The 22,435-nt window shown below is 38.1% G+C and overlaps 1 pseudogene; it reads left to right on the plus strand.

The window, feature by feature from the left end:
* The window catches only part of LOC111540655, a 100,368-nt pseudogene that overhangs the window by 12,348 nt on the left and 65,585 nt on the right, over positions 1-22,435 (plus strand).

Genomic DNA, 22,435 nt, shown 5'->3' on the forward strand with positions numbered 1-22,435 from the left:
CTCCTTTTTTTTTTTTTTTTTAAGACGGAGTCTCGCTCTGTCGACCAGGCTGGAGTGCAGTGGCGCGATCTCGGCTCACTGCTGTAAGCTCCGCCTCCTGGGTTCACGCCATTCTCCTGCCTCAGCCTCCCGAGTAGCTGGGACTATAGGCGCCCGCCACCACGCCTGGCTGACTTTTTGTATTTTTTAAATAGAGACGGGTTTCACTGTGTTAGCCAGGATGGTCTCAATCTCCTGACCTCGTGATCCGCCCGTCTCAGCCTCCCAAAGGGCTGGGATTATAGGCGTGAGCCACCACACCGGGCTGATCTTGGCTTATTGTATGAACCTTTTCATCAACTCTCTTCTGGTTATTCCTAAGCATTAATAGCAGAGAGCCAGAAGGCTCCATTTCCTTTTACCTCATCCTATTTTCCCTTGCTGTTTCATTTATTTGATTACTTACTAGCTTTGCCTTTTTTTATTTTGTGGCGTTTCATTTTAGTGAATAAGAGAAGTAACTTTTACTAACGTATTGTCATTAATACGCCCTCTTTTATACTCTGCCTCACAATCGTCTTTGAGCAGCTGTTTCATTTTCTGGATGTGCGTGTGCATGTATGTGTATGTGTTTGTGAGGGTGGTTAAAATAACTAGTGTATTATTTGGTTTATAAATATTTGGTGAGCCCTTAGTATGCTTGAGGTTATGATAGAGAAATAAAATATCTAAGACAATATATAATGGTTGAAGGTGTTTGAAAATTTTATGTTTTAAATATGTGGATAAAAAATGGAAATGTTTTATTATGGAAAGCTTCAAATATATAAAAATATAGATAGAATACCCAGCTGGGTGCAGTGGCTCACACTTATATTTCCAGTATTTGGGAGGCTGAGGCGAGCATATTGCTTGAGCCCAGGAGTTCAAGACCAGCCTGGACAACATGGCGAAACCCTGTCTCTACAAAAAATACAAAAATTAGACAGGTGTGGTAGTCCCAGCTACTTGGGAGGCTGAGATGGGGGGATTTCTTGAGCCTGGAGAGGTTGAGGCTGCAGTAAGCCATGTTTGCACCACTGGACTCCAGCCTGGGCGATAGAATGAGACTCTGTTTCAAAAAATATGTGTATAGATAGAATAGTGTAGTGTACCCTCACATACCATCACCCATTTTCAACAATTGTCAACTTATGGCTAATCTTGTTTTATCAATATCTTTACCCTTATTTTCTTCTATTTTATTTTAAAGCAAATTCCAAATGTATCATTTCATCCATGAGTATTTTGCAACTTGGCTCTACAAAATAAGGACTCAAAAAAGATAAGTATAATAGCATTATTAATAACCTTAGAATGACAGTAATTCCTTAATATCAAATACACACTGTTCAAATTTCCAGTTATACCATCCATTCTAAACTTATTTTATAGTTTTTTTTTTTCTTGCTCTGTTACCCAGGCTGGAGTGCAATGGGACTATCTTGGCTCACTGCAGTCTCTGCCTTCCGGGTTCAAGTGATTCTCCTGCTTCAGCGTCCTAAGTAGCTGGGACTACAGGTGCATGCAACCACGCCTGGCTAATTTTTGTTTTTTTTGCAGAGATGGGGTTTCACTATTTTGACCAGGCTGATCTTGAATTCCTGACCTCAAATGATCTGCCTGCCTTGGCCTCCCAAAGTGCTGAGATTGCAGGTAAGCCACTGTGCCTGGCCGTATTTTACAGTTTGAAGCCTCCTGAGGGGGCTGAGTTGGGAGGATCACTTGAGCCCATGAGTTTGAGGCTAGCCTGGGCAATACAGCCAAACCCCATTAAAAAAAAATGTGTGTTGTAACATTAGATATATCACCCCTGCTGCCAACATCCCTGACCTTTTCCGGTTTCATCACTTCCCCTGCCCTTGTTTTGCCCTTTCCAAGTGATTCTGAATTAATTTTCTAGGGATGTTAGAGCAGATTGATGGTGAGAAGGGTTTGGGCTAATGGAGTGGGGAGGAAAAAAATACGTGATGACAGATACGTAGCAGGGAAGCAGAAAACAAGGAGGGTTGTGTTTAAGAATCTCTAAAATGTTGCAGACATACGGACCTTTAGTGGTTGAGGTTTAAAGGGAGAGATTTTTTGAATTAAAACCTGAATGGCTTCTTCAGAGCTGTTATTTTTGGATCAAAAGTAAGAAACTGAGGCATGGGGAGAGGAATTCTGCCCTTATTTTTTACTTTGGTAGCCAATTTCCACCTCATCTGGGCAGGGCTTGTTGTCCCGAGGAGGAAAGGCCTCAGTGTGTGTGTCTAGTGATTCAGTGCGCCTTGGAGCCAGTGGGAGGGCTTGGAAAAACACGGATTGCTGGGCCTGCCCCTGAAGTTTCTGCTTCAGCAGACCTAGGTTGGGGTCCAGAGATTTGCATTTCTTTCTTTCTTTTTGTTTTTTGAGTTGGAGTCTCGCAATATCTCTCAGGCTGGAGTGCAGTGGTGAGTGGTGCAATCTCGGCTCACTGCAACCTCCACCTCCCAGGTTCAAGCAATTCTGCTGCCTCAACCTCCCAATTAGCTGGGACTACAGGTGCACATCACCACACCTGGCTAATTTTTGTATTTTTAGTAAAAACAAGATTTCGCCACGTTGGTCAGGATTGTGTCAAACTCCTGACCTGAAGTGATCCACCCATCTCAGCCTCCCAAAGCGCTGTGCTTACAGGTGTGAGCCACGATGCCTGGCGGGATTTGCGTTTCTTACTAGCTCACAGGTGATGCTGCTGTTCCAAAACGCAGACCTACTAGTGCCTGCTTCTCCCTTTTGATCTGTTTTGTTTTTTATTTTAAATTAATTTTTTATGAGTACATAGTAGGTGTGTGTCTTTATGGGGTACATGAGATATTTTGATACAGGCATACATCACATAATAATCACATCAGGATAAATGGCATATCTATCACCTCAAGCATCTATCATTTCTTTGTGTTATGGACATTCCAATTATATTATTTTAGCTATTTATAAATGTACAGTAAGTTATTGTTGACAGTTTTCACCCTGTTGTGCTACCAAATATGATCTGTTTTGAAGATAGTTTCTCTTTGCCAAGATTGTATTGCTGCACACATTGGCAATCATTGTGTAATTGATTAACCTTCTGCAGCAGCTTCTTGCTGGAAAAAAAAATTAAAAACTAAACTGTTGAGAAAGGTATGAGTAATTTGTGTGAAAACATATTCTATTTTCATAATGACCACAGAATACTGTGGCGTTCTACCAGCCTACTCGAATGTATGTGAACATTCTCCCTTTCTCTGAAGATTTCTTCTTTTAAGTGTCTTAGTTTCAGTGAATTGTATCTATCTTGGGTAAGAAGTTCAGGGTTCTCTTTCAAATCCAAGCATTTTACCTAAACAAAGCTGAGAAAGCTAGGACAGATGTAATTCTCATAAAAGTTTGAAAGAAACTTGCTAACTTTCTTAGGGCCTTTCTTTTCTTCACAGAAATTCCGGGTAGCCAGCCTGACCTAAGACATCAGTCAGCAACCCTGCAAAAATTAGTGTCCTGCCAACGCTTTAGCCACCACACCCATCACATCTATGCTGGAACTTTCCTTGATATTTCACCCCATTCAAATCTGCTCTAAATGGTTCCTGACCAAACCTGAAATATACCCTAAACATACTAACAAACTTCTTTTGGGTCTTTTTTTTTTTTTTTTTTTTGGGTCTTTTACTGTAATATTTGAATCTTATCTCCAACAGCTTGCTTATCTAAAACTTCCCTAAATTTATTTTTATTAAGCCATTGGAATAAGAAACCACTAGCCTGAGAACTCCTGCAAACAGAGCTCATTTCACTGTTTACATCACCCAACAAATAAGAGGCTTCTCCAGTTTGAACTATGACTTTGAACCCCAGCTTCACTCCTTTGTTGTGGTAGTGATTAATATATTTCCTGGTACCTTTTTCTTTAGCAAGTCATTCAAAGAAGCATATATTAGCCACTTAGAATCCGGAAATAAATTTACTACTTTGTGAGAATTACTGGATGGTGAAATTTTTTGTTCTTTGGGATTTTTTTTTTTCTTTTTATTGAGACAGGGTCTTTATCACCCAGGCTGGAGTGCAGTGGCACAATCACGGCTCACTGCAGCCTTGAGTTCCTGGGCTCAAGTGATCCACCCACTTCAGCCTCCTGAGCAGCTGGGACTACAGACACATGCCACCACACCCAGCTTAGTTTGTATTATTTTTTGTAGAGACAGGGTCTCACTATGTGGCCCAGGCTGGTCTCAAACTCCTGGGCTCTAGTGACCCTCCTGCCTTGGCCTCCCACAGTAGCAGGATTATAGATGTGAGCCACTTTGCCTGGCTTGGATGGCAAAGTTGTAATTTTCTAAGTGGTTTGTCCACCCAAAGGACTCAATTATAACTAGCAGATTTCTGGGTAAGCAAAGAATGAATGAGAAGAAATGGAGCTGGATATTCTGAGCCTTTTATTTTGAACCATAGGTTCATATAATTGGATTATTCATGATCCTTGATTTGTGACATATTGTCATCATAGTCTTAGATGCAGAGGTCCATGAATGTCCTACCTCATTCATTATTTATTTGGTTCATTTTTAAAGTGGGATTTCTATTTCTAATTTCTAACCACCAGCTTCTCTTTCCTAATGTTTCAAATACAAAAGTTTTATTTGGAAAGTAATCCTAGGAGAGACTTAGAGAAATAAAGAAGAGAACTAATAAATGATGCATTATCAAACAAGTTACCACTCTGAGTAGATCTTAATTGTCTGGATAATTCTGGGAACCAACATAGATTACATGAATCAGAATTTTCTCTTTCTAGGGGAAAGTGTGCTGGAATATTTAAAGCTGATAACTTTAAAATTTAAAGGGACATTAATTATCTGGCATTTTCAGACCATCACATGCAATGGCAGAGAGCTCCTTGAAATCTGGGACAGTTAAAAGTTGGGCTGGCATGCATGGAATTAGAGGGCACCAATTACATCTGCCTTAGTTAGAAGCTAAACAGTATTATTAATGCATATATTTCAAAGGAATTCCTGATTAAATAAGTTACAAATGAATTTTATGCTTTCAATATTTAGCCAACAATGAATGGTTCTTTCCTAGTTAAAATAAAGAACTTAAATGGGATTGACATTGGGATTCTTAATGCCTGACAAGCTTTAAAGACCATTGCATAGTTTGATGAGTTTTAGCAAATGTATATACTTGTGTAACCTATATCTCAATCAAGATATTGACCAGAAATTCCACTGGTGTCTCCTTTCAGTCACTCACGATTTTCTGTAAGTAATTATTGCTCTACCTTCTATCATAGGTTGCCTGTTCTTCAATTTCATATGAAAGTATCATACAGTACATGGTCCTTTCTGTCTGGCTTCTTTTGCTCAACATAGTGTTGCATGTATTATTTGTTGCATCTCTTTACTGCAGAGTAATATTCAATTGTATTAGAATAATATTTCATTATATTAATTATGTGAGGAAGCCCAGGGGATCTTCCTCTCAGAAATGTTTTTGAGGATTTAAGAAAGTCTTTTTAGAGACCAGGGGATATTCTAAAGCTTTTTTATTTAGCCTTTTCATTTTAAAAAATACGTTGACCTAGCCCTGAAAATTAACATAGCTTTATCAACACAGATGCCTGGCAAATTAGGCTGCCTCTAAAACAGCTCCAGCCATGGGCAAGGCAGAATTTTAATAAATATGAATGGTCTATTCTTAGTATTTCACCACTTCAAGTTGTGTGTTTCTTATTCTTCTGTGTAGTTCTTTAAATTCCATTTGAAATTTATTGAAACTGATTCTGTGGCCTTGCATATATGCCTTATCCTGGTGAATATAACATGTAGACTTGAATGTATATTCTGCATTTGGGTGTTTTGTTCTATAAATTGAATTAGGTCAAGATGGTTGATAACATTGCTCAAATCTTGTGTGTTACTGAGTTTTTTTCCTACCGTATCTATCAATTCAAAAGAAGGTTCAAAAAGAACAAATGATAGATGGGACAAACAGAAAAGAAATAGCAGGACAATAGACTTAAATCCAACCTTATCAGTAGACTTCAATCCAACCAGGTCAACCATATTTATATTATGTTAAATATAACTGGATTAAATTTGTCTAATTCTCCCTTAATACTATCAGTTTTTGCTTCATGTATTTGGAAGCTCTGTTATTAGTTGCAAAAACATTTGTGCTTGTTATGACTTCCTGATGAATTAACTCTTATCATTGTAAAATGTCTTTCTTTCTAGTCATGCTTCCTGATTTGTAGTTTTTTAATATACCTGCTCCTGCTTTCCTATGCTTGCATGTGTATGTTATCTCATTTTTCATCCTTTTACTATTATATCTCTTTATATTTAAAGTCTCTATTAATAGCACGTAATTAGGACTTAAAAACTAATCTGATGGTCTCTGGCTCTTATCAGTGTTTATTGCATTTGTACTTAATGTAATTTTTAAAATTTCATTAAAAATAGTTTTATTTCAGTAGCCGTAGGGGTACAAGTGGCTTCGGTTACATGGATGAATTGTATAGTGGTGAAGTGTGGGATTTTAGTGCTCCTGTCACCTGAATAGTGTACATTGTACCTAATAGGTAGTTTTCCATCCTTACCTCCCTTTCACTCTCCCTGCTTCTGAGTCTCCACTGTCCACTCTGTATGCCTTTGCATACTCTCTCTTAGCTCCAACTTATACAATACTTAATCTGATTATTTATATGCTTCAGTTTGAGTCTACCACCTTGGCTATTGATTTTTCTTCCTCTTATGTGTCTGTTGTTCCTTCATTACTGCCTTTAGATTTAATAAAATCGAGGCTGAGGCTGCAAGGTTTTATGAGCCCAGGAATTCAAGACCAGCCAACTGGCAACATAGTGAGAGCTTGTCTCAAAAAACAGATAAAAAGTAAAGATTCTGTGAATTCATATTCTCCACAACACTTGGCTATGTCAATTTTTTTTTCACTAATTGGGTATAAAACATTATCACATTCCTTTAGATTCCTCATTTATTAATGATATTAAGTACCTCTTCATATTTTTATTGGTTGAAAACATTTCTTCTGCCAAATGATTGTTCACATCCTCATGCTTCCCATTTTTTCATTGATTTCTAGGAATTCTACACTTGGAATACCACTGAACTGGACCACTTATATTTGATACTTTTAACTTATTAGAGAAATCTTTGGCCTTTGAGTCTATTGCCGGTTCCTGACTACCTGTTTAATTTGCAAAACCTTCCAAATTGGGGCCCCTTATCCTACTCTGTTTTTCCCCTTAGCACCTACCACCTTCACCATGTTACATACGTGTTTATTACTTGTATGTACTGTCTTTCCCTTACTAGTACATGTAGGCTGCTACATGATAAATACAGAGATTAAGAGTTAGCATTTTGAACTTTCAAAGCAATTTAAACATTGTCATAATATTTTTATTAAATGAAGGGATTGGTCTCCAATGAATTGGAAACGTTTTTAAAAACTAGTTCTTCACTACTTTGAAAAGCATGGTCTAGATTATCCCATACCTTCACATAATAGCATTTGAAAGGCTCATTGAACAGAAGAGATAACTCAGTAACTATTATACCTATCGAACTTGAAAAAGTGTTTATGTTCTACACAAAATATAATTGCTAACAAAGATGAATATTTTTTCTGATTTAGTGAGAAGGTATGTTTTTCTAACTAACATGGGCATTACTTTGTGTTATTGGTATTCCCATGTTTATAGCTGAGCCTGGTATGTGTCTCTTTGTTTTATGTATACATATATATAAATATATCTATACAAAATACTTTTTAAAAATTATACTTTAAATTCTAGGGTACATGTGCACAATGGGCAGGTTTGTTACATAGGTATACATGTGCCATGTTGGTTTGCTGCACCCATCAACTGGTCATTTACGTTAAATATTTGTCCTAATGCTCTCCCTCCCCCACCCCCAACCCCCGACAGGTCTGGGTGTGTGATGTTCCCCACCCTGTATCCAAGTGTTCTCATTGTTCATTTCCCACTTATGAGTGAGAACATGCAGTGTTTGGTTTTCTGTCCTTGTGATAATTTGCTGAGAATGATGGTTTCCAGCTTCATCCATGTGCTGCAAAGGACATGAACTCATCCTTTTTTATGGCTGCATAGTATTCCATGGTGTACATGTGCCACATTTTCTTTTCTTTTCTTTTCTTTTTTTTTTTTTTTTTTGATGTTTATCATAGGCTGTTTTTTATTTTTTTAATACTTTAAGTTCTAGGGTACATGTGCACACATGCAGGTTTGTTACATATATACTTGTGCCATGTTGGTGTGCTGCACCCATCAGCTCATCAGCACCCATCAACTCATAGTTTACATCAGGTATAACTCCCAATGCCATCCCTCCCCCATCCCCCTCCCCATAATAGGCCCCAGTGTGTGATGTTCCCCTTCCAGAGTCCAAGTGATCTCATTGTTCAGTTCCCACCTATGAGTGAGAACATGCAGTGTTTGGTTTACTGTTCTTGCGATAGTTTGCTGAGAATGATGGTTTCCAGCTGCATCCATGTCCCTACAAAGGACACAAACTCATCCTTTTTTATGGCTGCATAGTATTCCGTGGTGTATGTGTGCTACATTTTCTTAATCCAGTCTGTCACTGATGGACATTTGGGTTGATTCCAAGTCTTTGCTATTGTGAATAGTGCCACAATAAACATACATATGCATGTGTCTTTATAGCAGCATGATTTATAATCATTTGGGTATATACCCAGTAATGGGATGGCTGGGTCAAATGGTACTTCTAGTTCTAGATCCTTGAGGAATCGCCATACTGTTTTCCACAATGGTTGAACTAGTATACAATCCCACTAACAGTGTAAAAGTGTTCCTATTTCTCCATCCTCTCCAGCACCTGTTGTTTCCTGACTTTTTAATGATTGCCATTCTAACTGGTGTGAGATGGTATCTCATTGTGGTTTTGATTTGCATTTCTCTGATGGCCAGTGATGACGAGCATTTTTTCATGTATCTGTTGGCTGTACCCATGTCTTCTTTTGAGAAATGTCTGTTCATATCCTTTGCCCACCTTTTGATGGGGTTGTTTGTTTTTTTCTTGTAAATTTGTTTGAGTTCTTTGTAGGTTCTGGATATTAGCTCTTTTTCAGATGAGTAGATTGCAAAAATTTTCTCCCATTCTGTAGGTTGCCTGTTCACTCTGATGGTAATCTCCCTTGTTGTGCAGAAGCTCCTCAGTTCAATTAGATCCCATTTGTCAACTCTGGCCTCCATTCACATTTTCTTAATCCAGTCTATCATTGATGAGCATTTGAGTTCGTTCCAAGTCTTCGCTATTGTGAATAGTGCCACATCAAACATATGTGTGCATGTGTCTTTATAGTAGCATGATTTATAATCCTTTGAGTATATACCCACTAATGGGATCACTGGGTCAAATGATATTTCTGGTTCTAGATTCTTGAGGAATTACCACACTGTCTTCCACAATGGTTGAACTAATTTACACTCCCACCAACAGTGTAAAAGCATTCCTGTTTCTCTACATCCTCTCCATCATCTGTAGTTCCTGACTTTTTAATGATTGCCATTCTAACTGGTGTGAGATGGTATCTCATTGTGGTATTGATTTGCATTTCTCTGATGACCAGTAATGATTAGCATTTTTTTCATGTGTCTGTTGGCTGCATAAATGTCTTCTTTTGAGAAGTGTCTGTTCATATCCTTTGCTCACTTTTTGATGGGTTTTTTTTTCTTGTAAATTTGTTTAAGTTGTTTATAGATTGTGGATATTAGCCCTTTGTCAGATGGCTAGATTGCAAAAATTTTCTTCCTTTTGTAGGTTGCCTATTCACTCTGATGGTAGTTTATTTTGCCATGCAGCAGCTCTTTAGTTTAATTAAATCCCATTTGTCAATTTTGGCTTTTGTTGCCATTGCTTTTGGTGTTTTAGACATGAAGTCCTTGCCCATGCCTATGTCCTGAATGGTATTGCCTAGGTTTTCTTCTAGGGTTTTTATGGTTTTAGACCTAACATTTAAGTCTTTAATCCATCTTGAATTAATTTTCATATAAGGTGTAAGGAAGGGATCCAGTTTCAGCTTCCTACATATGGCTAGCCAGTTTTCCCAGCCCCATTTATTAAACAGGGAATCCTTTCCCCATTTCTGGTTTTTGTCAGGTTTGTCAAAGATCAGATGGTTGTAGATGTGTGGTGTTATTTCTGAGGCTTCTATTCTGTTCCATTGGTCTATATCTCTGTTTTGGTACCAGTACCATGCTGTTTTGGTTCTGTAGCCTTGTAGTATAGTTTGAAGTCAGATAGTGTGATGCCTCCAGCTTTGTTCTTTTGGCTTAGGATTGTCTTAGCAATGCGGGGTCTTTTTTGGTTCCATATGAACTTTAAAGTAGTTTTTTCCAATTCTGTGTAGAAAGTCATTGGTAGCTTGATGGGGATGGCATTGAATCTATAAATTACCTTGGGCAGTATGGCCATTTTCATGATATTGATTCTTCCTATCCATAAGCATGGAATATTCTTCCATTTGCTCGTGTTCTCTTTTATTTCACTGAGCAGTGGTTTGTAGTTCTTCTTGAAGAGGTCCTTCACATCCCTTGTAAGTTGGATTCATAGGTATTTTATTCTCTTTGTAGCAATTGTGAATGGGAGTTCACTCATGATTTGGCTGTTTATCTGTTATTGGTGTATAGGAATGCTTGTGATTTTTGCACATTGATTTTGTATCCTGAGACTTTGCTGAAGTTGCCTATCAGCTTAAGGAGATTTTGGGCTGAGACGATGGGGTTTTCTAAATATACAATCATGTCATCTGCAAACAGGGACAATTTGACTTCCTGTTTTCCTAATTGAATATCCTTTATCTCTTTCTCTTGCCTGATTTCCCTGGCCAGAACTCCCAGCACTATGTTGAATAGGAGTGATGAGAGAGGGCATCTCTGTCTTGTGCCAGTTTTCAAAGGGAATGCTTCCAGTTTTTGCCCATTCAATATGATATTGGCTGTGTGTTTGTCATAAATAGTCATTATTTTGAGATACATTTCATCGATACCTAGTTTATTAAGAGGTTTAGCATGAAGCATTGTTCAATTTTATCAAAGGCCTTTCCTGCATCTATTGAAATAATCATGTGGTTTTTGTTGTTGGTTCTGTTTTTGTGATGGATTAGGTTTATTGATTTGCATATGTTGAACCAGCCTTGCATACCTAGGATGAAACCAACTTGATCATGGTGGATAAGCTTTTTGATGTGCTGCTGGATTCGGTTTGCCAGTATTTTATTGAGAATTTTCACATTGATGTTCATCAGATATATTGGTCTAAAATTCTCTTTTTTGTGTGTGCATCTCTGCCAGCCTTTGGTATCAGGATGATGCTGGCCTCATAAAATGAGTTAGGAAGGACTCCCTCTTTTTCTGTTGACTGGAATAGTTTCAGAAGGCATGGTACCAGCTCTTCTGTGTACCTCTGGTAGAATTCAGCTGTGAATCCATCTGGTCCTGAACTTTTTTGGTTGGTAGGCTCTTAATTATTGCCTCAATTTCAGAGCCTGTTATTGGTCTATTCAGAGATTCAACTTCTTCCTGGTTTAGTCTTGGGAGGGTGAACGTGTCTAGGAATTTATCTATTTCTTCTAGATTTTCTAGTTTATTTGGGTAAAGGTGTTTATGGTATTCTCTGATGGTAGTTTGTATTTCTGTGGGATCAGTGGTGATATCCCCTTTATCATTTTTTATTGCATCTATTTGATTCTTCTCTCTTTTCTTTTTTATTAGTTTTGCTAGCAGTCTATCAGTTTTGTTGATCTTTTCAAAAAAGCAGCTCCTGGATTGATTGATTTTTTGAAGGGTTTTTATGTCTTTATCTCCTTCAGTTCTGCTCTGATCTTAGTTATTTCTTGCCTTCTGCTAGCTTTTGAATGTGTTTGCTCTTGCTTCTCTAGTTCTTTTAATTGTGATGTTAGGGTGTCGAGTTTAGATCTTTCCTGCTTTCTCTTGTGGGCATTTAGTGCTATAAATTTCCTTCTATACACTGCTTTAAATGTGTCTCAGAGATTCTGGTATGTTGTGTCTTTGTTCTCATTGGTTTCAAAGAATATCTTCATTTCTACCTTCATTTCATTATTTACCCAGTAGTCATTCAGGAGCCAGTTGTTCAGCTGCCTTGTAGTTGTGCAGTTTTGAGTGAGTTTCTTAATCCTGAGTTCTAATTTGATTGCATTATGGTCTGAGAGACAGTTTCTTGTGATTTCTGTTCTTTTACATTTGCCGAGCAGTACTTTACTTCCAATTATGTGATTAATTTTAGAATATGTGCAATGTGGTGCTCAGAAGAATGTATATTCTGTTGATTTGGGGTGGAGAGTTCTGTAGATGTCTATTAGGTCTGCTTGGTGAAGAGCTGAGATCAAGTCCTGGACATCCTTGTTAACCTTCTGTCTCCTTGATCTGTCTATTAAAGACAGTAGGGTGTTAAAGTCTTCCATTATTATTGTGTGGGAGTCTAAGTCTCTTTGTAGGTCTCTAAGAACTTGCTTTATGAATCTGGGTGCTCCTGTGTTGGGTGCATATATATTTAGGATAGTTAGCTCTTCTTGTTGAGTTACTCCCTTTACCATTACATAATCACCTTCTTTGTCTCTTTTGATCTTTGTAGGTTTAAAGTCTGTTTTATCAGAGACTAGGATTGCAACCCCTGCTTTTTTCGTTTTCCATTTGCTTGGTATATCTTCCTCCATCCCTTTATTTTGAGTCTGTGTGTGTCTGTGCACGTGAGATGGGTCTCCAGAATACAACGCACTGATGGGTCTTGACTCTTCATCCAATTTGCCAGTCTATGTCTTTTAATTGGGGCATTTAGCCAATTTACATTTAAGGTTAATATTTTATGTGTGAATTTGATCCTGTCATTATGATGTTAGCTGGTTATTTTGCCCATTAGTTGATGCAGTTTCTTCCTAGCATCGATGGTCTTTACAATTTGGCGTGCTTTTGCCGTGGCTGGTTCTGGTTGTTCCTCTCCATGTTTAGTGCTTCCTTCAGGAGCTCTTGTAAGGCAGGCCTGGTGGTGACAAAATCTCTCAGCATTTGCTTGTTTGTAAAGGATTTTATTTCTCCTTCATTTATGAAGCTTAGTTTGGCTGGATATGAATTTCTGGGTTTTAAATTCTTTTCTTTAAGAATGTTGAATATTGGCCCCCACTCTATTCTGGCTTGTAGGATTTCTGCTGAGAGATCCACTGTTAGTCTGATGGGCTTCCCTTTGTGGGTAACCCAACCTTTCTCTCTGGCTGCCCTTAACATTTTTTCTTTCATTTCAACCTTGGTGATTCTGACAATTATGTGTCTTGGAGTTGCTCTTCTCGAGGAGTATTTTTGTGATGTTCTCTGTATTTCCTGAACTTGAATGTTGGCCTACCTTGCTTGGTTGGGGAAGTTCTCCTGGTAATATCCTGAAGAGTGTTTTCCAACTTGGTTCCATTCTCCCATCACTTTCAGTTACACCATTCAAATGTAGATTTGGTCTTTTTCACATAGTCCCATATTTCTTAGATGCTTTGTTCATTTCATTTTACTCTTTTTTTCTCTAAACTTCTCTTCTCACTTTATTTCATTCATTTGATCTTCAATCACTGATATCCTTTCTTCCACTTGATCGAATTGGCTATTGAAGCTTGTGCATGCATCACTAAGTTCTTGTGCCATAGTTTTCAGCTGCATCATGTCTTTTAAGGTCTTCCCTACACTGTTTTTTCTAGTTAACCATTCGTCTAATCTTTTTTCAAGGTTTTTAGCTTCCTTTCAATGGGTTAGAACATGCTCCTTTAGCTCGGAGAAATATCTTATCACCGACCTTCTGAAGTCTACTTCTGTCAACTCGTCAAAGTCATTCTCCATCCAGCTTTGTTCCATTGCTGATGAGGAGCTGTGATCCTTTGGAGGAGAAAAGGCAATTTGGTTTTTAGAATTTTCAGCTTTTCTGCCCTGGTTTCTCCCCATCTTTGTGGTTTTATCTACCTTTGGTCTTTCATGTTGGTGACCTACAGATGGAGTTTGGTTTAGATGTCCTTTTTGTTGATGTTGATGCTATTCCTTTCTGTTTGTTAGTTTTCCTTCTAAGAGTCATGTCCCTCAGCTGCAGGTCTGTTGGAGTTTGCCGGAGGTCCACTCCAGACCTTGTTTGCCTGGGTATCACCAGCAGAGGCTGCACAACAGCAAATATTGCAGAACAGCAAATATTGCTGCCTGATCCTTCCTCTGGAAGCTTCATCCCAGAGGGGCATCCACCTGTATGAGGTGTCTGTCGGCCCCTGCTTGGAGGTGTCTCCCAGTTAGGCTACACAGGAGTCAGCGACCCACTTGAGGAGACAGTCTGTCCATTCTCAGAGCTCAGTCGCCATGCTGGGAGAACCCCTGCTCTCTTCAGAGTGTCAGATGGGAAGTTTAAGTCTGCAGAAGTTTCTGCTGCCTTTGTTCAGCTATGCCCTACCCCCAGAGGTGGAGTCTATACAGGCAGTAGGCCTTGCTGTGCTGCAGTGGGCTCCACTGAGTTTGAGCTTCCTGGCTGCTTTGTTTACCTACTCAAGCCTCAGCAATGGCAGATACCCCTCCCCCAGTCAGGCTGCAGCCTTGCATGTCAATCTCAGACTGCTGCTAGCAGTGAGCAAGGCTCTGTGGGTGTGGGACCCACTAATCCAGGCATGGGAGAGAATCTCCTGGTCTGCCAGTTGCTAAGACCATGGGAAAAGCACAGTATTTGGGCAAGAGTATCCCGTTTTTCCAGGTACAGTCTGTCACGGCTTCCCTTGACTAGGAAAAGGAAATCCCCCAACCCCTTGTGCTTTCTGGGTGAGACGATGCCCCATCCTGCTTCGGCTCACCCTCCATGGGCTGCACCACTGTCCAACTAGTCCTAATGAGATGAACCAGGTACCTCAGTTGGAAATGCAGAAATCACCCCTCTTCTGCATTGATCATGCTGGGAGCTATAGACCAGAGCTGTTTCCATTTGGCCATCTTGGAATGGAGCTACAAAATACTTTTTAAATGAAAGAGAATGCAAGCCACTTAATTATGTAATTCAGCTTAATCCCTTATGCTCTCAGTTTTCATGTTTTGAGTTTCCCATACTGGAGTGTGATTGTTAAATGTGTGTCCTATTTCTTTGGATGGTGCACTGGCTGAGTGTGTGTGTAAATTTTTTAGAATGACCTAGGTTCATAAACTAACTTTTTGATTCCTTGTTTTCTGAGTAACTGTAGATATATACCGTAAGGATTTTCATGCTGTAGTAGTTCCACAATAAATGGTGGTGATATTTCTCACCTTTGGAAGTGAGTAAAGTTCTAGAAAATCCTTAGGTGAAATGATTTTAAATCAAAATAATATTTTACAACAATTATATGGCATTATGTTAGAATGAATACACAATTGGGAACTAATCCAAGAAGCTTATACCAGAACTATACATATATTTGTGAAAATAAAGTGGTGAGATTTGGCTGCTTGGAAATAGAGGGCAACTGTTTCTGTGAAACAGAATATGCCCTTTATTTCCCAGGTATTTGTTCTATCACAGTGTATATAACATAGTAAGAGCTTTATTTAGGTGCTTAGTCTGGTACCTGAAATGCATTAGTGAATGTTGAAAATCACATTATCTTGACTTTTTTCTGTCAATGACCAAATTTTTTGCAAGAATTATCTCAATATAATTTTTAACTGGTAAACCAATGAGTAGATTGTGACACAATTTCAGCATCAGTTCATATTCGCATAGGATCAGGTAGACAGAAATTTTATATTACAGTGGAAGTCAGACCTAGGTTAGAAACTGAACTTGACTATATTTACTTTGCTGTGTTTCCATGCAAAAATCAAACATCTTTGATCCCCATTTATAAAGTGGAGATGAATTTACACATTTTATAGAGCTGTTGACTAAGGATTATGGATAATTTATGTAAATGTGTAGGAACCACTATAGGCACTTAGTACGTGATAGCTATGGCTCCATTACAAAAGGTTTAATATCAGTAGGGGTGTATGTGTGTGTTTGTGTGTGTGTATACATACTTTTAGTATATGTATTAGTGAATCCTTTTCTTAGCCAACTCTTAAGCCCTTATACAGAAAGAAAAAAAAAAAGCGAAATTAAGAGAACAGAGATTGGGTGAGGCTGGTAAAGGGAGAAAGGAGTCTTGTCTGGCCAGTGCTTGTCGTGGCCCTCAACAAGCTTCCATGGCCATCCCTGTTGCCCTTTACAGAGGCCTAGAGTTCTACAGAACAGCATGGAAACCATGCTAGTGGATTTTAAACACCTCAAGTGCAAGAATGGAATCTTCTTTATTAACTGATACAGGTATCACATGTGGCCTTGCACTAAGTAGGTGATTGGCCACAGCTTACTGCTCCACTACTGAAGTTTTTGCTCCATGTTTGACTACACAACAGAATTATCATTTGAAGGAGAATTAGGAAACCCACTAGCAAGCCTGTGTCATTTAATGGATGTAATAATAACATCATTTTTTTTTTCCAGATCTAGGTTGAAATTTGCCCCTGACAAATAAGAAAATGAGGAGTGATGCAAGCGATATGTTGGCTGCAGCATTGGAGCAGATGGATGGTATCATAGCAGGTGATCTGCATCCTGTGAAAGACAGAATCACAACATTTACTCTGCTCACTTCACTTTTTCACTACAACTTTCATATTATCTTTTTACTTAATTTTCATTTTTTAGCCCTATGTCTTTTGCTTCCCTGTAATTTTGTTTTTGTTCCTCTTCTCCATTTTCTGCCAACATTATTCTCAAACATTATTTTAAAGTATCAAAAATTCCAGTTCCATCCTAGGTTTCTAATCAAGGATAAAGAATCTGCATCTCAGGTGGTTCTGGTGTAGGTGGTCTGTGGACCATATTTTGAGGGACACTGCTCTACCCAGTAACCATGAATGTTCTGATCTGTTTTCCTGAATTCAAAATTCACTTTCCACCAGTGACTCTCATATCTATTTTTTTTTTTTTAAGAGAGGAGGTCTTGCTCTATTGCTCAAGGTGGAGTGCAGTGGCTATTTACAGGCACGATTGCCTGTGAATAACATGCATAGTGCAACCTTGAAATGCTGGGCTCAAGCAATCTTCCCACCTCAAGTACCTGCGATTACAGGCACGTGCCACTGCACCCAGCTTGTTCACATCTATTTACCTTCCCAATTCTTTGCTAAGCTTCCAGTCCCTATCTCTAATTTCCAACCAGATATCTCTCTGGAAAAGTCCTATAGGCACATCAGCATAATCATTTAACACATTGAGCTCATTATCTTTCCTTGGAATTTACTCTAATAGCCTTTATCTGGGTTCATTTCATAACCCTTCATCCACAGTTTTTCTAAGCCAGAAATCATTGGGTCCAGTATTGGTGGAGAATGAACTAGTTCTAATATTTGTATTTTCTGATCTTCTACTTTCTTATCCATGATCTCCACGATGCCAGCACACCTCACACCAAAGCCCACTAGGCTCTTTTTCTTTCTATACCCCTTGATTGGCCTCCTTGTTAGGAATTGCACCATGGATATTTACCATCAACTACATGGTTTTAATTTTTGCACCATGTAAATCTGACTTGGAGAGATTTATGTGATTGAATTCTCTTTTTTCTGTTTCTTTTGTTTGTTCCTTACTTTGACTAGACTGGTTTACCACCTTTGGCTTTGATATTTTTATCTAACACAAATCCCATTGCTCTCTCTGTGATTTTGTTTAACTTAAGTTCTAAGGCCCTGGAATATTCTAATGGGATTTTCAATTGGCAGTCTCCCACCTCTCCATTCATGGGAAGTTTGCAAGCTCTGCACCTTGTGGAAGACCTACGTGGATTGTTAGAGATGATGGAAACAGATGAGAAAGAAGGCTTGAGATGCCAGATCCCAGATGCAACAGCAGAAATGCTTATTGAATGGCTTCAGAGTCAAATGGTAGGTGTCTGCCTGTTGTAAATTCTGTATTATGAATCTTTTGTTGATTATTCCAAAATTTAGAACATAGAGTAGCTGATTAGAACAAAAAAAAGTATAGGGCAACAGATGTGCTCTATTTTATTCCTTAAGATATCTTAATTTTCTTTTGACTCTAAGGATAACTTTTTAAAAAGTGCTATTAGTGTACATTTTATAAATACCAACAACAGGGCACCTGATTCTGCCCATAAAAACAGACTGGCTTTTAGATTGTGCTTGAATGACTTACTGTGGCTTAAATCAAATAGTCCTATAAGGGAAAGAATCTTGCACATAGTAGATGATTTCTCAGTTATATTGGGTTATTCATTATAAAGGACCCAATGGCAATGCTAAGTGGAAAGCATAATGAAAGACATTCAAAAAGCCACAGCGGTTTCCAGCAGTATTTGACCTGAAGTGCCATCTGGTGGTTTATTTCAATCTTTTCAGTTCCAGTTCTCGAATTAAATTGTGGATTTGGGCCTTTAACCCATTTACGCATAGTGTTCCATTATTGGAACGCTAAGCTTGTGGGAGTTATTTATATCCTACTGCTCAAGGTCATTGCCAAGTTCTGATTTTTCACAGAAAAATTGGCAACCTTCAGCATAAATGGGTTAATAGTGTTACTCACTAAACAACGAGGCCTCTTTCTAGGCATCCTTCTCAAAAATTGATGATGTGGTAGAGCCACCCTTTGTCTGGGTACAGCAGTAAATACCAGGGTTTTAATCTGTGATGAACACGTAAAATCGAAAGAGTGTCACAAAAGCAGATTCAGTGGAGGACAGTGGAAAGGATATTCAATTTTCAGTAAGATGCACTAATACACTTATGAGTTAACTGTGTTTATATAAAAACTAATGAGAATTGTATGAAAGAATTGTGATCTACTTTTGGATCTGTGGTAGACATGAAAACTGCTTGCTTTGGGAACCTTAAGGGTACATCCTACAGCTAAAACATTTTCATCTGATGTGACACAAATACAAGAGCTCCCAGCCAGTCCTGTGTTGAATACTCTGTGTTCCCACCTGGTTTACCTCTGCATTTCTGAGTGCAAATAGTAGAATCCATCCTTTAGCAGGTGTGCAGCTATACAAACTTGACCATTGGAGATATTTTACTCGTTAAAACACATAATGCCTTACTATTATACTTTATATTTCCTCTGCAAATTTCTCTTCCAGAGATTTAAAGGTCCAGGTTTGCTGATTTCTTTGGAGATTGCTTCATGCTCTGAAATTGGTGTTTCCTGGCATATTCCTTAGTCTATTTCAATGTCCTATCTCACCCCTTTTTTACTCCATGTTCTTCTGACCATTTAGCATGCAGTAGAAAGGGACTTTACTATTATTAGAAGAATCTATTTCTATCCCACACTCAGAGGCCACCAATGGCAATAGTAGCCTAAGCATACCTGTAGTTCAATTTTTGACATGTGTCTAAAACATTTCCATTAACATGTGCTAAATCTGTTCTGTGAAAGTATGTCCAGAAATGATAAAAAGTAGTGATGATTACATCTGAATATAAGTTAGATCATGACACTCACTCCTTTTTTCAGAAACTGCCGATGGTATCACATCTTACTCAGAGTAAAAACCACAGTGCTTACTGTGGGCTGCAAGGCCTCGTAGGATTTGCTCCCCATGACTTTCTGACCTCATCTCTCATCACACATCTCCTTATTCACTCCACACCAAGCACATTGGCTGTTTCACTGATTCTTAAACGTGCCAGGTACACTGGCCTCTGAGCCTTTGCACTGGCTTTTCACTCTGCCTGGAAAGTTCTTTCCCCAGATGTTTATATGGCTAGCTCCCTCATATTCTTCTGGTATTTACTCAAAAGTCCTGCTCTCAGTGAGGCCTTACATCACCACCCTAACTAAAATTATACCCATTTATTCTTTGTCTTACATCTCCCTGCTTTATTTTGTTCTTAGCATTCACCACTTTCTTATGTACAATGTATTTGTAATGTTTATATCATTTATTTTCTGTCTTTTCAACTGGAATGTAAGCATCATGAATCTGATCTTTGCCCTTAGTTTTAAAAAGTTCCTGTATCCTTAGTGCTTAGAAGAATGCCTGGCTCAGTAGTTATATTTGTAATGAATGATGCTCCATGGATGATAAAGTGGAATGCACGTTTAAATGAATGGAAGTTGTTTTAAATTTATTCCTTGGATGGGTAATGTCTTGTTGACCAATGTTTTTAGTTGCTTTCTATCTTATTATTTGACATTTTAACCATAAGAATCCATAAAATGACAAATATTTTACAGAACTAATGAAGATTCAGTTTTTATCCTAAAAGTAACAATAACAAAATAAACTAGATGTGGATCCAGAGAGATAAGGGACTTTTGTTGCTGTTGCTAAATTTATTTATATCCACCTAACTTATTTATAAGAATTCCTCACCTTGACCCCAACCTTTCAAATTACCTGTGTTTTCTCGAGCACACAGAGAATGACAGGATGAAAGAAGAAAGACAGCAAAAGGCAAAAAGAGCAGGACTGGCTGTTTGGAACCATAAAAGCATAGGAGTGAAATTGAGTTGTCACCACACACCTACCATGTTAGACTTTATTTCAGAACCAAAAAGCAACTTGGGCCAGCATTGGGAATCCAACAAGTAGAAGATTATATGCTTATAATTAGTGATGGGCTGATAGTATTAGATTTTTCCAATTTAATATTTAAGAAGTTGGGATGTGTTTTATGATCTTAAAATGGGGATATGTATACATTTTAGCTCAGATCCATCCTCCCTTTCTCTCTCCCTTCTTTCCTTTTTTTTTTTTTTTTTATTGAGATACTTAGAATAGTCCATTTTAGAGACAGAAAGTACATTGGTGACTGCTAGGAGCTGAGGGGAGCAGGGAATGGGAAGATAATACTTATTGCACATAGAATTTCAGTTTTACAAGATGAAAAGAGTTTATTTAGATGGATGATGGTGATGGCTGCAAAACAATGTAAATGTACTTACTACCACTGAACCATACACTTTAGAAGGGTTAAAATGGTAAATTTGAGATATATATTTTACCACAATACAAAATTAAAATTGATGGCATCCTAGAATTTAAGGAACACAGAATCCTAGCAAGTTCCCCCTTCATATTGAACATGGAAAAACTGCCCAAATAACAGTAAAAGAGATTGTGATGTTTAAAAAAAGGAAGCAGTGAATGATAAGGCAGGAGTGCATCTAGGCAGTTTCAAATGCAGGCTGTAGTAACAGCAGACCTGAATTTTAATGTTGGCCCTAACTCTTCGAAGCTTGTATGACCTTGTGAAAATGTCTGAAGTTCTGTGTCTTGGTTTTCTCATCTGTAAAATGGGGATGATGGTTACTGCCACTTAGGATTGTAAGGATCCTATGAACTAATGTATGCCGAGGGCTTATGAATACGCCTGGAAAAAGGCTAGTCAGAAAGGCAATACTGAAGAGTACAGCGTAGAGAAGAGAATAGAGGGAAAATGTTTAACACAATCCCTTTGCAATGAGGGAAAGAGAATTGGGTCCAGTTACAAGGGGAATGAAGTTACAAACCATCCATACATAGTTCACTTCTTGTGACAAAAGAGTACAAACGTTTCTCAGACTAAAGAGAAGCTTCTGGAATATTTTAGAAAAACTTAAATTCAAGAATTTTTGGAAATAATTATATATCTGTTAATAATAACAGATATATAACAGATATATAATTATGGTTCCATTCATGTTTAATGATGGCCAACTTGACAGGCCCTGTACTTTAAGATGGATACTAATCTTTTCATTAGTGCAACTGGGCATTTGCAGTTCCAACTATCTTTTGCCTGGGTCAGGGAGATCCCCTGGTTTCTTGTAGGATGCAGGTTATTTCTTTACTACTAATTGCTACTGCCTGTTTGTTTCCTATGATCAGACACTGAATGTGATCAAATACCAACACTAGTAACCTGTTACCATGAAGGGACATTAAATCTATAAGAATGAATTTATTAGTATAGGTGTAGGCTTCTGGAAATGAACAAATTTCTTTTAAAATTCAGAAAGTGTATCTCCTGTAATTGAAAAAAAACTGTAGACTATGACATATTTGTTTAGTTACTGAGGCTGAATTTTCTGTTTTGATTGTGAGATATTATAATGTGTGAATACAGATATTAGTAATGGAGAATTACTTGCTTTATGAGGCTCCAGATTTAAGAAGGCAAATAGAAAAATATGTCTAATTGTTTGAGTCAAGCAAGTAGTTATTTACTTTAGGTCTAACTTGATGAGTTGCCCTAGAACATTCTTATAATGTTTTTTTAACTGAGGATCATGACCTTGATCCATGTCAGCAGAGGATCAGGTAGTGAAATCCCGAAGGTGTCTGACTATTTGGCAGTTTT

This window comes from Piliocolobus tephrosceles, chromosome 10 (genome assembly GCF_002776525.5).
Source record: "Piliocolobus tephrosceles isolate RC106 chromosome 10, ASM277652v3, whole genome shotgun sequence".
Classification (NCBI taxonomy): Eukaryota; Metazoa; Chordata; class Mammalia; order Primates; family Cercopithecidae; genus Piliocolobus; species Piliocolobus tephrosceles.